The sequence below is a fragment of the Triticum aestivum genome, chromosome 5B (genome assembly GCF_018294505.1).
Source record: "Triticum aestivum cultivar Chinese Spring chromosome 5B, IWGSC CS RefSeq v2.1, whole genome shotgun sequence".
Taxonomy (NCBI): domain Eukaryota; kingdom Viridiplantae; phylum Streptophyta; class Magnoliopsida; order Poales; family Poaceae; genus Triticum; species Triticum aestivum.
This window is the reverse complement of record NC_057807.1, coordinates 183,797,515-183,806,333: the sequence shown is the minus strand read 5'-3', so window position 1 is coordinate 183,806,333 and position 8,819 is coordinate 183,797,515.

Genomic DNA, 8,819 nt, shown 5'->3' with positions numbered 1-8,819 from the left:
CATGTATGAAGATCAATGGCTTTTAAGCCAAGTGTTCTCGGAACAGAGTTATCATATAGAAAGATGCATAGTTTGTTCAAATGATCTCATATTATGCACAAGGGTGCATATTGGAATGGCAAACAATGTTGCCTAAGGAAATTTTCATTTTCTTTGGATGAAAAAATCATTTTCCATATTCCAAGTGCCCAAAATGAGTTTTTTTTGTGAAGGACCTACCAAATAATTGTTGCAAAATTGGACCAAATCCATTTTATAAAATACTAGGCCATATTTAATGCACAATTGACCAAATGGTTGGGTGTAAAAAGTTTTGATCCACCTCTGGTGAAAAAGACAAATTTTCGCCGATTCGGCTGGAAGCGGGTCAAATTTGAACTGCGGCTGCCTCATAGTTTGCTATTTATTTTTTCCAAAAATCATTTCGAGGTATAAAAGTAGATATTTAATCAGAGAAACACCAAAAAAATTCCAAGAGTCAACCACTAGCTAGGAACGGTCATTCTCGTTGTTTTGACTGCATTTTGAAACGGGCATAAAAAATTCAAAAAAAATCAAAAAATTGGGAAACCTTCGCATTATGTCATTATATATGGCCAAGTTCACAGGAAAAATAACAAACTTGTAATATGGCAATTGTTTAAAAAAATGTTCTCAGAAATGAGCTATCATGTGTGAAGATTAAGGCTTTCAAGTCAAATGATCAATCTTATGGCCACATTCACGGCATAGTTTGTTCAAATGGTTTCATATTGTGCACAAGGGTGCATATTGGAATGACAAACAATGTTGCCTAAGGAAGTTTTCATTTTCTTTGGACGAAAAAACCATTTTCCATTTTTCGAGTGCCCAACAGGAGGTTTTTTTGTGAAGGACCTCCCAAATAATTGTTGCAGAATTGGACCAAATCATTTTTCTAAAATACTAGGCCATATTTAATGCACAATTAACCAAATGTTTGTGTGTAAAAAGTTTTGATCCACCTCTCGTGAAAAAGACAAATTTCCGCCGATTCAGTTGGAAGCGGGTCAAATTTGAACTGCAGCTGCCTCATAGTTTGCTATTTATTTTTTACAAAAATCATTTCTAGGTACATAAGTATCTATTTTATCATAGAAACACCAAAAGTTTTCCAAGATTCAACCACTAGCTAGGAACGGTCAAGCCCGTCGTTTTGACCGCATTTTGAAACGGGCATAAAAAATTCAAAAAAAATCAAAAAATTGGAAAACCTTCGGATCGTGTCATTATATGTGACCAAGTTTCCAGGAAAAATAAACTTGTAATACGGTAATTATTTTAAAAAAGTGTTCTCAGAAATGAGCTATCATGCGTGAAGATTCATGGCTTTCAAGCCAAATGATCAATCTTATGGCCACATTCATGGCATAGTTTGTTCAAATGATCTCATATTGTGCACAATGGTGCATCTTGGAATTCCAAACAATGTTGCCTAAAGGAGTTTTCATTTTCTTTGCATGGAAAAACCATTTTCCATTTTTCGATTGCCCCAAATGAGGTTTTTTTGTGAAGGAACTACCAAATAATTGTTGCAAAATTGGACCAAATCATTTTTATAAAATACTAGGCCATATTTAATGCACAATTGACCAAATGGTTGGGTGTCAAAAGATTTGATCCACCTCTGGTGAAAAAGACAAATTTCTGCCGATTCAGTTGGAAGCGGGTCAAATTTGAACTGCAGCTGCCTCATAGTTTGCTATTTATTTTTTCCAAAAATCATTTCTAGATACATAAGTATCTATTTAATCAGAGAAACACCAAAAAAATTCCAAGATTCAACTACTAGCTAGGAACGGTCAAGCCCGCCGTTTTGACCGCATTTTGAAACAGGCATAAAAAATTCAAAAAAAATCAAAAAATTGGAAAACCTTCGCATTGTGTCATTATATGTGACCAAGTTCCCAGGAAATATAACAAACTTGCAATACGGTAATTATTTTAAAATAGTGTTCTCAGAAATGAGCTATCATCTTTGAAGATTCATGGCTTTCAAGCCAAATGATCAATCTTATGGCCACATTCGTGGCATAGTTTGTTCAAATGATCTAATATTGTGCACAAGGGTGCATATTGGCATGGCAAACAATGTTGCCTAAGGAAGTTTTCTTTTTCTTTGGACAAAAGAACCATTTTCCATTTTTCGAGTGCCCAAAAGGAGGGTTTTTTGTGAAGGACCTCCCAAATAATTGTTGCTAAATTGGACCAAATCATTTTTCTAAAATACTAGGCCATATTTAATGCACAATTGACCAAATGGTTGGGTACAAAAAGTTTTTATCCACCTCTCGTGAAAAAGACAAATTTCCACCGATTCAGTTGGAAGCGGGTCAAATTTGAACTGCAGCTGCCTCATAGTTTGCTATTTATTTTTTCCAAAAATCATTTCTAGATACATAAGTATCTATTTAATCAGAGAAACACCAAAAAAATTCCAAGATTCAATGACTAGCTAGGAACGGTCAAGCCCGCCGTTTTGACCGCATTTTGAAACAGGCATAAAAAATTCAAAAAAAAACAAAAAATTGGAAAACCTTTGCATTGTGTCATTATATGTGACCAAGTTCCCAGGAAAAATAACAAACTAGCAATACGGTAATTATTTTAAAAAAGTGTTCTCAGAAATGAGCTATCATCTGTGAAGATTCATGGCTTTCAAGCCAAATGATCAATCTTATGGCCACATTCGTGGCATAGTTTGTTCAAATGATCTCATATTGTGCACAAGGGTGCATATTGGAATGGCAAACAATGTTGCCTAAGGAAGTTTTCATTTTCTTTGGACGAAAAAACCATTTTTCATTTTCCGAGTGCCCGAAAGGAGGTTTTTTTGTGAAGGAACTACCAAATAATTGTTGCAAAATTGGACCAAATCATTTTTATAAAATACTAGGCCATATTTAATGCACAATTGACAAAATGGTCTGGTGTAAAAAAATTTGATCCACCTCTCGTGAAAAAGACAAATTTCTGCCGATTCAGAATTTGAACTGCAGCTGCCTCATAGTTTGCTATTTATTTTTTCCAAAAATCATTTCTAGTTACATAAGGACCTATTTAATCATAAATGCATGGTTTGGTGGCGATACGTCGAGGTTTGGGCGGTGGCCGAGGGCCCCAACTCTAGAGCGCGTAAACTCGCATGCCCGCCGCGTGGTCACCGCGTGACCGTGGCGTTGCCATGTGTTCTGGGCGGCCTAGGCATGTCTAGTGGGTTGGGCACTCCCCAGGTTGGTGCTAGGAAGAAAATTACAACATAAGATTCTCACGAGGAGACCAATCGATGCTCAAACATGAATTAGCAGCCAAGTGTTTGATTAGCGGTACGGGAAATGTACATGGCTAATGAGTGTGAGTTTTGGCTGAGGATGATCAGTTACTAAGAAGACTGTTTTCACAAATTTTCAGCTCAAAAGGAGGAGCCTAGGTGGTACTTGCTTTGCAAACCACCACACTGGACATAACTACGAATGTTGAAGCTCGGCTCAAAATAATGAATGGATTGAGCTGGCATTTGGTGGAGGATGGTTATTTGGGCATAGGAAAGCACTGTAGAAAATGGATACTATTTGGACATGCCAAAGTGGTACTTCCTTCACAAACTGTTGTTCTTAACAGAATAGGAAAATGAATATTTTTGAATTATTTTTGAACTAGGCAAGGAAGGTTTTTACATATTTGACGAACATATGACCCAAAGAATTTATGAGATTTTTTTGGGAATTTTAGGAATGACAGAAATATAGGTTGCTTCACAACCTAGGGCAAAAACTGCCACATGGACATGACACATAGGCAAAACTGATGAGGTGGTGCCTAATCATAGCAACCCACCACAATTTACAAGGCTATGACCATCTATATTGGTCGTTAACAACTAGAAATAAGGCAGCGGACTAGCGATGTTTGCTTTATGACCTTTTCGTGTGAGGAAATTACGACCTTTCTGACCAAAATGGTCGCAATGGTTTAGGGTTTGGAGCCCCTCGAACAGCTTTTGACCAATTGGTCTCAAATGGTCATAAATCTATGACCAATTCTTCTAGGGTCACTGACAGAAGGTCATAAGTTGACATATTTCTTGTAGTGAAGGGAGCATTTCAAAGTATGGAGGCATATGATGTAAGAACATCCAAATACAAGATGCTCAATCAAACAAGCATGCATCACAAGTAAGGTGTCAAAGTCTCCAAGATCAATAAGCATGGTATGGTTGCACTCAATACAAGGTGATATGAGAGATGCAACTAATGGAGACAAGAGACAATGATCATGACAAATCAAGTGAGAGGCACGAGCATATATGTCATCAACCCAAGAAAGCAAGTAATAGTGGAACATGGGTGATGCAACCAAGCAAGCAATCATAGCAATCAAGTCAAGCAAGCTAGTAGTGCAAAGATGCAACATACTAGGAGGAATAATGGCAAGCATGTCATGTGTGCAAATAGTGTGCATGAATAATGGACATGACATATCGCAAGCATGAAAGCAAGATATGAGTAGAATGGCATGAATGCATTGGTGAGAGGCCATATGTAAATAGCAATAGGGCATCATGACTCTCCCAACACAACAAGCAACAATAGTATGGAGCACATGATAAACATGGCAATAGCAACAAGGATCTCCACCAAGCATGCAAATACACATAGAAGTATCATAATGGTGAAGCATGGGTATATGCAAGCAAGGGTCACAATTGCATGGTAAAGGCATAGAAGCAAGCATAACATGCAAAGTGAACACAATAGTATGGGCATAAGGTGACAAGTGGTAAATAGCCCATAGCCGTGTGAGAGCCAAGTAAAAGAGATGCGCGTAGTCCTTGCGCGAAGGGAACGGTTGTAAAGATAGTCCACGGGATCCCAAGTCATCGTTGCTCTCAAGAGCTCGTTTCGTCAACTCTTGGGATTGAGAGGTTGACGAGTATACATGAGTACCTACACAAAACAAAGACAAAGGAAAAATCGTGTGTGCATGGTATATGTACACATCATCCATCATGATGCGCACGTGCGTGTGTCGGTTAGCACAAAATAGCCAATGCTCAAATAAATGAGATGCGTGATATAGAAACATGTCATCCATCATGAGAGGTTTGTTATTATGTATCGCATAATGGAGACTCAAATTGTGTAATGCATCATGAGAAATATCTAGAGCATTGTTATTCATGGAATGAATAAGGTGAAAGTAATCATGGAAATCATGCAAAGTATGAAATGCATCAAGATCTCCTAATATGTATGAGGAAACTATGGGGGTCGCCTCATGAGCATTAATGGAAACATCACATGGAGAATATTGACAACATCCAAAACAATGCATATTTGGAACAATGTGATCATGGCATGACATATTGGATGAATTGCGCAAATCATGTAAAGGAAGCATGGCAATATCATCACATGAAAAACAAAAGCCAATGACCATTATCTCGTCATCTATGCCATAAGTGCAAATAGGATTTATTTTAATGGGGCATGCATAGTTACTATGTTGAGATTGTAATGATGAAATATGGGAGATCTCACTCATAGCATATGACAAGTTCAATGGGTTGTCAAACATGATGTGACCAAAAGAATTTTCACATGATATCCTATGGAGCATAGCATCACAACTAGGCAACTCAACATGCTCATCATCATATTCATCGTAAATAGGTAAGTCAAGGCATGAAGGAGTTTCACTAGCATGAAGCATGGCAATAGGTGTGTCAACATCATGGTAGCAATCGTTGTCAAGGGTGTCCACTAGTGGGACAAGAGAAGTACCATCACCTATGTTACCTTTGGAGCGTCGTTCATGTGTTGTAGGTGAGGTGTTGAAGATCGTCTCATTGTCATCTTCATCTTGATGGAACCATGTGGGGGGTGTATCATCGTCCATCATGGCCATCGTCCTCTCCATAGGAGGGATGGACTCATCAATGGTAGGCGTGTCGTCATGTAGGAGACCTAGCACCAAAGGAGAAAACACACAAGGAGTAGAGGGTAAGTCATTAGAAATCATAGTGGCCTCACATGCCATCTCAACTACCTCACTCACTAAGTGTTGTGGCTCACTCACTCCCTCAAGGGTGCTCTCACTCATATGGTTGGTGGAGTCACTCGAATGGCGCTCAACCTCACATAGGATGTGTGGCATGCTCTCATGTGTGGGGCTAGTGGTGGTCACACTTATCCTCTCATAGGAAATGCTCTCAATGTCACGTATGGTGGAGTCACTCATGTCACTCATGGGGTGGTGGCTCTCCTCACATGGCACTTGGGGCATCTCGACATTTGTGGGTGTCGGAGAGATGTAGGTGCAAATGTCTCCATGCTCAACTCCTATCGCCGTGGTCGAAGGGGATGTCCCTTGCTCGACCGTCTTGTCACCGTCTTCGTGTGGGAGGCCCATATGATGTGGCACCTCATAGCTCATCTCCATGACCGAAGGGAGTTTCCCATGCTCGGCCATCTTCCTTGGGGGGCTTCTGAAGATGGAAGTGTCGCCCTCGCTCGTAGTACTTGATGAAGTCGAAGTAGGCGTACACGTGGGAAGTAGGCGAAGATGCCGTACGTCCAAAGGCGAAGATGCCTTGAGAACACTTGGCGAAGATGCCGAAGTGGTTGTTGTAGCCGTAGCGCCGTCTTGGTAGTGGTCGTCTCACGGTCTTCTTTTGTGCTCTTGAAGCTTGGACTTGGCGTGAAGTAGGTCTTGTTGGGACTTGTGCATTTGCGCTTGTGGAGCATCTTCATGATGATGATGTCGTTGTCGTGCTTGAGCTCGTAGTACATGTCGTCCGTCGTCGTCGTGCACATGTTGCTTGGAGGTGACTTGGCCTTCATGACGATGTAGATCGTGAACGTGATGATGATCGCCATGTAGATGTGGACGAGGACGATTTTCTCTTGCATATTTTTCGCGCTCCGAAGACTTGTGGCTTGACCGTCGTCGTCTTGAGGATGATGAAGTGGAAGAAGACTTGATCAAAGCTCTAATCTCCTCCATCCTTGCATCTTGCTCCTCTTTATGTGCGGAAAGCTTCTTGTCAATGTAGTCCCTTTTCCTTGCTTCAGAGTGACGAATGTCGATGGAGATGTTCTCGATGCGCTCTCGCAATCTTGATTGTGCGCCTTGCATTTGTCGTTGTAGATCGAAGATTAACTCTTTTGCGATGTAGTTGTTCATGCCGTCGTTGTTGTCGTAGACCGGACAGGAAATGCCTTGCCTATCCATCACAAGACTCGAGCAAATATGAGTGGGAGAAAGAGAAGAACTAATACCAATGTACCTTTGACCAAAGTTGAAGATGAATCAAGTTCACTCAAATGTGGACAATGAAATAGCACTATTGGTACCGATCCTTGTCGATTCTCACACCTACACAAGTAAAGCTTATAGTGGAGCTCATTGAGGATAGTGGCACAAAAATTTGATGCAAAATGTTAGCAAGAGTCAATAATGTTGAAAGAGATTCACAAATTTGCAAGCGAAACAAGTAGACCAATAGCAATGAAAGGTACACGGAAACACACACACGGATAGATAAATGGGGTCGTGCAACCAAGGAGTGAGCACAAAATGTGGAATCCACGGAAAACGCTCGTGTTGCACAACTCAAGAGAGACGCTAGCACGATTGCTCAATAGGCGGATACGACACTTGTGCACAACCTATAAGATGCAAAATGGATATTCTTCTATCCCAAGTATGCTATGTATGTATGGTTCCCGGTGTTTCTCTCAAGCATGATATCATATGATGTAGATTTGACAATCTTATGTGCAATGGGGTATGATGCTATGGCACTTGCTCACGAGCTCTTTGCTCTCTTTTTGCTTAAAAGCTTTTTCTCTTTTTTTTTCTACGGCCACTTTTGCACAATGCACAAACCAAGATAGCAATTGTGTATATGCGGGAACAAACTTGAGGCACAATGGATGATATGATACCAATATGATATGGTATGTATGCAATGGAAGGTATGGACCACTAATGTGCACAAGTAACGTTGCCGGCAATACTCAAATGGCTAGTCTCGATAGGCAAGTAACGCAAAATGGGCTAGGGGTTAACAATGCAATTGCAAGGGAATATACAAAGGTGTCGTCGAGGTTACCATCCTTTGCGATAATGAGTGGCGGTGTTCTAGGTGTAGATACCAAGATGATGGAGACTCGTCCCTAAGTAGCCGAAACACCTTAGGAAACGGAAAAACCGCAAACTCAAAATCTCAAATGACAAATGTCAAATGGTGGTAGCGGAAAGCGGTGGTGGTGTTGCACTAGGCAATGCGGAAGTGGAATGATGGGCTATACATGAGTCGGAGTTGAAGTTGCCGTCCCTAAGTAGCCGAAACACCTTAGGAGACACAAGCCACATCTCGAAAAAGCTCAATCAACAATTGGGTTAAGTTGGGTTGTCGGAAGTGTATGGTGGGCAAGGTTATGTGGAAGTGGTGGTGGTGGTTGATGAAGAAGCAACTGTCCCTAAGTAGCCGAAACACCTTAGGAGACTCGAATCACTACTCAAGCAACCACTAATGCTATGGGGAACAAAATTGGTTAGGTTGCGGAAGTCGGTGGTGGCTATGCGGATGATATGGTGGAAGGCCTAGGCAAACTTGCCAAATTTTCGAAAATTTTATGGAGTCAAATGATGTTGGTGGTATTTTTGTGGGATGGGGGATGTCAGTAGCTTCAAAACGAGCTAAAGAACGTCAAAAACGGACTCCGGATGAATTAGTTATGGTGAAAATGGTGAAACTCGGAAAGCTGAAACTGGCCAGGGCGGTAGTACCGCTC